The sequence below is a fragment of the Triticum dicoccoides genome, chromosome 7B (assembly GCF_002162155.2).
Source record: "Triticum dicoccoides isolate Atlit2015 ecotype Zavitan chromosome 7B, WEW_v2.0, whole genome shotgun sequence".
Lineage (NCBI taxonomy): Eukaryota > Viridiplantae > Streptophyta > Magnoliopsida > Poales > Poaceae > Triticum > Triticum dicoccoides.
This window is the reverse complement of record NC_041393.1, coordinates 72,495,424-72,503,407: the sequence shown is the minus strand read 5'-3', so window position 1 is coordinate 72,503,407 and position 7,984 is coordinate 72,495,424. Positions and strand designations below refer to the sequence as shown.

The 7,984-nt window shown below is 42.4% G+C and overlaps 1 long non-coding RNA gene across 4 annotated transcripts; it reads left to right on the top strand.

The window, feature by feature from the left end:
- The first annotated feature begins 355 nt into the window (after positions 1-355).
- Positions 356-6,147, top strand: LOC119336218. Of its 4 annotated transcripts, none has more exons than XR_005162292.1 (9): positions 356-1,004; positions 1,823-1,912; positions 2,047-2,192; positions 2,756-2,803; positions 2,899-3,039; positions 3,739-3,825; positions 3,908-4,013; positions 4,474-5,221; positions 5,602-6,147. It is a non-coding gene; the product is annotated as an uncharacterized LOC119336218 (long non-coding RNA). The 4 variants fall into 4 exon arrangements; XR_005162291.1 differs by having other exon boundaries at positions 3,908-4,039; XR_005162293.1 differs by having other exon boundaries at positions 3,908-4,556; positions 5,034-5,221.
- The last annotated feature ends 1,837 nt before the right edge of the window (positions 6,148-7,984 follow it).

Sequence of the window (7,984 nt, the reverse complement as noted above, 5' to 3'; positions counted from 1 at the left end):
ACGTGCTCAGACCTTTTGGGGCCATTTTGTAACGTCCAATCCAGTAATAAGAGAAGGATGGATGTACAAGCCTCCTCAGAGCTCAGTGACTTTCAACCGTTGGATCGGTTTGCTTGATGCGTTTCTGGACGTCGGATCAGCATCTGGATCAACCTGGGCTGTCGGATCTCGAGCTGGCACTGCTGGAATGAATAGTAATGGCAGCAAAATGTAAATAACATGCCCCCACCGGGGTATTTTGGTCATTTCACATAGAGGCCTATAAAAGCTAGCAGCTCCCGTGGCAAGCCCTAGCCGCCTCCTCCCCACACTCGCCACCCCGCCCGCGCGTCCCAGCCCCCTCCCCTAACGCCGCCACCCACCTCCACCCAAACCCTAACGCCGCCGCCGTCTCCTTCGCCCTGCCCGCCGGACCCCCGCCGCCCACTTCTCCGGTGTCGTCGCCGTCGTCCACCACCACGCATCCCCTCCTTCCCTCCCCGCGCGGCCCCGCCGTCCCGCCCCACCCGCCGCGGCAGCCATGGATGAGCTCCGGTCCGGTCCTCCTCTCCTCCCCGTTGTTTTCCCCTGCTGAGATCACCGCCGGTGCTGCTCTCCCCGTAGAGCGCGCTCCTTGCCGTCACTCTTGCAGGCGCCACCGCGCTCCCGTTCTCCTCTCCTGCTCCGTTCCTCCCTATCAATGACCTCACCGCTGCCACTGACGCGGTACTCTGTCCTTCCCGAGCCCGACGACGATGGAGGCACGCGGCCACCACGCTCCCATTCTCCTCTCCTACTCCGTTCCTTCCCGCCAGCCACCTCACCGCTGCCACTAACACGGTACTCCGTCCTTCTCGAGCCCAGCGACGATGGAGGCGCGCGGCCATGCCTCCCCGTGCGGTGGTGGAGGAAGGAGGGGGCCTGCACGGTTGTCGGCGACCTCCTCCCCGACCATCGACCAGAGGGAACTGGAGGTCGATGTTCGATCTCTGCCGGCCTTCATGTATTTGTTCAGGGAACTGCAGGTCGACCCCTTCTCTCCTTCCTTTCTGTATTCCTGTTTCGTTGCAGTCCTAGGCTTGTATTTGTGTGCCGGTGTATCTTTGTTGTTTTCTTTGTCTGGGGATGTTTTTGGGTTCAGTTGGTGTGCAGGTTAGGCACCGCTAGATTCAATTGGTATGCGGGTTAGCCAATGATTGTATCTCTTTGTTGTCTTCTTTCTGGTAGAGGCAAAATGTATTATCCCTGGCTGGATTTTTGTGGCCTCCTTTCCTTGTTTGTTCTTTTGTGGGTTACAGGTGTGTCCTTTTGTTTCTTGTGTAGATCCTACTAGGGGTGAGTTTTTTTGTTTGTTTGCACATGGATGTTTGCTGCCCTTGTTCTTTGCTCTGAATTGACATGGCCGACTGAATTATTAGTGGCTACGATTATAGATGTGCTGCTAGGAAGTTTTGATTAATAAACTGTGTGGGCTTTAGTTTAATCTGGTCCAAGATATTGCTTTAGTGATACCACAGTTTGTGTTGAACAGGGTATGGTAACTTAATTTAGCCATATACTGATTTAGGCTTGTGTTACTTTTCCTTGATTTAGCTCTGCTCATTTTTTGTAGTTGTATGTTTGTTTTTCTTATCTTTTCTTTTGTTTTCTTTTGACTTCTACATCCATGGAATTAATTTTGTATGCTCAAATGGGTGTATATATTATGCCATAGAGTTACGGTGCAACTGATATATTATTCTTAGCTTTTTCATTTTTACACGTGGTTTGTTTTGTAATCTATTCACCGTGTGTTCCTATTTATCAGCTAATACCAGAACACTTTATCTTGCTTAATCTGCAGGGTGAGAGTATTGTGGTGAATTACATATTTAGATTATGGTATGGTCATGGAAACCTAGAGAAGGAAACTGGCTTGGTGCTCTAGAGCCAGGTGTGTGCCCAGACAACTGAAAAGCTAATAGAACCACTATAAATCGAGGGACAACAATCTTCATTGCCTAATTCCCTTTGTATTTAAATCATAATTATATCTATCATCTCCTAACCATCGGCTCATGGGGACAGGACATGATCCAGGAGATGTTCGTCATGTCGAGCCTCCTAACCGTCGGCTCCAGCCATCGGCAGCTAGAGTTCCTTGATGGTTCATGTGGTCTTAACCGCCGCTAGGCTCCCTGCGCCCACGCCTCAATTCTTCTACCTCTTCTCAGGTATATTTTGTGTCTCCTTTTCCTTATTTATTTCTCTTCCATGGGACTATCGATGTCTGTTGATATGTGTGTCCATATTTTCACTGATGTCATGTTTGCAGTATATGAGGTAGCTTTCCTGTTAAAAAATGGCATTGCATGTCATGTTTGCTCTAAGGAAATCTTCCTATTTTTATTTTTCTACAATGTAGGGCACAATTTATACATGTTTCCTTTCTTAACTCGACCTGTTCCTGAAACTTTTGTATTGATATGGTCTTGGTGGTCTCTGGTTTTGGTAATTAATTTGAAGGTCCATTTATCAAAAAAATAATAATTTGAAGGTCTACCTTTCTGGTTTTCATTACTTATATGTGTGTATAGTCATGTATATGTTAATTTGATAGCGGAGTTAACTTTACAGAACATATAAGTTACCACTGTTTTGTTAGTTCATTGATGGTCAAATATACTATTTTTATATCATCCTATAAGTGCCACAAAAATTATGCAGTTGATTGTAGCATGTTGTCATTGGATTAAAAATATATATGTTCTCACTCGGGGTTCTTGGTGAGCACTAGGCCTTCTACCCCCCGCCGGTGCCGCCTCCTCGCGAGATCCCGGACATGGTGAGCTCCACCACCCTCCCCTCCCACCCCCGCTCCTCCTCCCAAAGTTGCCGGTCACATGAACACTTATTCTCTTTGTGCTTACTGTCTTACAGATCTTGAGGTTTGACCCTGAATGCTTGGGTCTAGGTAGCTGAAGATTCTTAGGTCCGTGGTGACAGTGATTGTTAGGTCCGTGGTGACAGTGAGCATCATTGGTCAACAAGGTTTCAGTGGGTGTGCAAGACTTGCTACAGGTGTGCTCCAATCCTCCCCGTCGTCTCTCTTAGATACTTCACATGTTTCACAAGCAATTTAAGAACTGATAACTGCATTAGTTGCTTAATCCATACAGTGTGCAGAACTTCCTGGGCAGATAATCGTGTAGTTAATGTTTTATGCCATATATATCTAGATAGGTGAATTATCAGAGGTTGGTCCAGATATCCAAGGTTAAATCTATGCCTACATCTTCCAAAGTTCTTTGGAAAGGATCAATCCTTCAGTTTTTTGGTGTTGTTCTTGGATTTGTACAGATGTTAATGTTTCCATTTTGCTCCATTTACTACTACACAAACCTTGAGCATTTTTTTAATTTTAGACAATTAATGGTTAGTACATATCCTTCCATTCCATGAATTAGTTTCATTTTGTCTCGGTTAAGCTCTCTGTGTGTGCAAGCTTTACAAAGCCAAGACTTAATCCTAGCTAACCTGAAGATGCTAGCTAATCAAGAACAGTCTAAAAACGTTGTGTGGCAATATCGGCCACTAACTAACCTGAAAGGAATTCAACTTTTATGTTTTAGCCAATTGGTCTGCACGGCTATGTCCATTGGTGGCATTGTATCTAAATTAATTAATTATCTTGCTGGTGTTATGGGCTAAATGTACACTATCATGTAGTTCCTGATCTAGAAAGCCTATGGTCGTCAAGTGTTTTTTCTTCTGCTGCAGGCTAGGGCTGTGGCGCGATCAGCATGTTGAGTATTTGACGAAAGAGCCGGGGCATCTTGCACCCAACTTCCATGTGCTCGATGCCAAGTATTGCTTCTCCAGTGTTAAATTAACTCAAGTGCTGTCCCTGGTATCTATTTTGCTGACAGTTTTCTTCTGGTTATTCCAGTCAACTTTGGTTATGCTATTGGATGGTTCATGGGCTCGCGTTGCTGGATGAAACTCTTGACGAAGACCTCGAGAACGATATTGTAGACTTATTGTCTTGATGCCGGGTTTGTTGATCTGTTACGATATAATTGTATGGATATGTTGCTACAGTTTGCAGTTAAATTTTGATAACACTTATGCTTAAGGATATATATGTTGAAAACTTTACAAGCAGACTGTTTAAGGCTTTAGCTCAAACTTCCGCTCTTCTTAAATCTGATTATAGAAACTAAGAAATAAGTTGCTGAGATAATATGCTCTGGTTGCACAACACAGTAAATCTCAAATCTGATTTCAGTTGAACAACATTGCTTCATACAAGGATGACAAGAAAATAACCTTTATTTAACTTTGCGCCATAGTTAGGTTGTCCATTAGAAATTTTTGCAGCAGTGTGATTTTTTTAAAGAAAATACAAGTAGTATTTGTCATACATAATTAAAGCACTGAAGATACCCCTTTGCAGATACAGTAATTTCTGAATATTACCATTTTTTCTCTTATGGTGGAGTATAATTGTTTCAGGACAAACATGGTGGATATGGTGGTGGACCTGGGCAGTTTTTCTCTAACCTCAAACTCTTCTTAATTCCCCACATTTAGCTTCGGTAATACTAGCTTTAGGTTGGTTAATCTTTTTGCATTAGTTCTTGAAATGGAATTTTAGGCAACCATGGAATTTGGAACAGGCCATGTGAATGCTGGGCTGTAGAGATATTGGATTTGACATTGCTTTCAAATGTTTGCTTCACAATGAGTGCTCTTAGACCGTTCTAGGCTACTTGACATGTTCACACGAATATACAAAATAACTTCGACCAACCAATTTAGCATTATAAGAACTTCAGAGATGTGTTTGGTATTTGATTACCTAATGTGTTCATATAACTCAAGAAGCCTGATGTGGTTGGCAAAGCTAGCTTTTGTAGTGGTTTTGTTTGCCCATCTTTTGGAAGGTCAGAGATAGCTTTTTTTTTGTTAATTGATTTACTGATTCGGTTTCATGTTCGGTGAGTGGGGTGGTCGATCCGCTACTGATCCCGACGTGCACAACCAGTCACCTGTTTATCTCTGGGCCCCTGCAGAGAACGACGTCACCGGGGAGGACGGGAGCGGCTCGACCAATGGCCACCGCAATGCTCTTCTGCCCGCTGCTTGCCTCGCCACCCGGGCGCAAAATAGAGCTGACAAGACGTCTGTATGTACTGCAGTTCAATGAGGAAGCGCGTCACTTTTTGTAAAGAAATACAAGACTATCTTTCACCCAGGAGAGGTAATAATTTGTCATCTAAACTTCCTAAGTTGCAACTGTAGACTCCCTCCGTTTCGAAATAAGTGACGCTGCTTTAGTTCATCGCTTATTTCCAAATGGAGGTAATAGTATCGAAGTTATCTTCTTTACATGTTCCTTACTCTGTTTTCTTTTTGATTTTCCGTATCTTGATTATTCTCTTTCTCTTAATTTACACTGGGTACTTCATTTTTTAACTTATTGTTATCTGATCTGTGTCTTTCTATTCTCTTAGATGGTCTTCGCGTTCTTGTGTTTTAGCTTGCATGCCTAGCAGTTTACTTTTCACGCTGCTTTGATTTATGAGTTGAAGTCAGTAGTTGATGCATTCTGACTTCTTTGATTGTTTATTGTGTATCTAGGTTAACTGAATTAGGGAGATGGCGCTGTCCCCATGGACAAAGTCAGTTGCTCTGATATGGATGAGCAGCAGGTGCTGCTACCGCTGCAGGTGGACAAGGCACGAGGTCTCATGGCTCCTCCCACTCTTCCCAACAACACTGTTGTGATGTACTGAAGCCTACCGTTCCACATGTTCAGTACTTGCACCTCAACGTCACTTCTGTGAGTGGTGGCCTAGGTTAGGTCGATCCCTAATCTCTGTTCCAATTTATTCCGGTGTCATTATTCTCAGCATCCTTTTAATTGCGATTTATGCTGCCTTTGTATTTTTTGGGGCTAGAGATTGTAGGTTGATTTAGATTGCTAACTCGATTCAGACTGTCAATACTACTGTAGATATTGATGTTTCCAGAGCATCATTATCAATTGGCTGTTATCTCATTGTGTTTATGAGCAGATACAACATCTCTTGTGAGACTTAGTCTTACACTTGCTGATATAAACTACTTGGCAATATTTATAGAATGTATGTCTTTCTGTTTGTACTACTTGATACAAATCAGTTGTCCTAGGCAAACATTGTGGCTTGCTTTTGGTACAGATTTTGCCTATGTGATCTTTAGTTTTATGGTTATCCTGGGCAACAACTACACTTTGCTTGTGGTATATATTTAATCTTTATGCCCTATATTTAGTTATCCTGGGCAACAGCTATACCTTGCTCTTGATGTATCTTTGTAGTGTTTGTGATATATACCAAACACATTATTCTGGGCGGTTATTTTAATTTCTTTTGGATGTTCTAAACGCTTTGTGATATTAAAGTTTTAGTCGCTGTGAGGCAACACCTGCAAGGCGCGCTTCCGATCTTAGCATTAGACCAAAATGTTTGGACCGGTACCCTTAAGCCTGCTTCCGATCTTCGCATTAACTACTTTGACCAAAACATTGGAACCGACACCTTTGCGCCAAGGCGCAATCTCGATCTAGTTATCATGGTAGGACTTTGTAAGCCCTTCACCAAGTTACATGATACCGTGATGAAGGGGCGATGAAGGTGCCCGGTGGCTCTCTTTTTTCCATCAGAGACAGACAACATCTTACGACTGCGCGGGGTTTTGGTAAACGGTTGTCCAAGCGTGGTTACAATGACTACATCTGACCCCCTTTTGTGAGGAAGCACCTTTTTTCTTTGCTCTCCTATCTGTCTCTATCCCCATTCCTTGCTAGTGCCCTTGTGGCGTTTGCTATCATTGGGCTAAAATTATTTATGAAACCTCCCATTCCTAACTATACACTTGGGCGTAACTCATCGAGCAACGCAAAAGACTGTGATGGAGATAGTGTGTCTTATTCCTGGCTTGATGTATAGTTGTGTAGGGGGGATGTTCTGAAACTATATATAGCCTGGAGAAGAAGCAAATGTGGTGGGTGGAATGCAATATGAAATGCAACTCATCAATAAAAGATACACATAGAATCACATGAGATTTGAGATTATCGCTGGGAGTGACAAGTATAAATACGACCACATGGGGTGAGAACATAGGCTCGACTTACTTTGACTTCCCGGTCATAAAAACAATTGACATTAAAGAACATAATCCAATTTTAAAGTATCGTGACTCAAGAATCTTATCTGCTAGTGCGTACGTGTAATCGGTTTAATTATTGTTTCTAAGAAATTAAAATGATTTCTATCTAATGGTCTAGATTATGACTACTTTGTTGCTTTGATAAGTACTAGCTGTGCGGAGGCATGGCGTGACAACCCGTGGGGTAATTCAGTTGTAGCTTGATGATTTATTGTTTACCTGGAATTCTTTGGCATACAGAGGGGGATGAATGAAAAAGCATAAAAAAATTGGTAGAACTTATTTAGGTAGCACAAAGAGCTTAACTGAATAAATTAGTTTAGATATATCTTGAAACTTGTTCCTTCTTTTCTTGGTCCCCTGACTCAAATCAGATTTGCACTGAGTTTAATTACTATACAACACGATACCAGACATTTCTCCACAGATTAGAAAAAATAAATGTACTTATTTTCCTTTTCAAATATCATTTTCCTTTTACTGCTTGGAATGAGCGGTTCGCTATCTCAAAAAACAATCAACAACTGATAAAAAAAATATCATTTTCCTTTTGGCCTTTACTTATCCAGTCACACTTGATAGTGGACAACAGGGCACCAGACAGCCATGCAAAAACTGAAAAACTAGTTCTTTCATCAACTGGATACCCACCAAGTGCTAGTAAACAACAACATGCTACATGCTTAAAATACAGTAATATTCGTGGACAGATTAAAAAAGAGAAGAAAATTTCATCAACTACATGCTTAAAATACAGAACTGCTTATACATACATTTTGTTGTTTACACAATAGAGAAAAGCAATGGT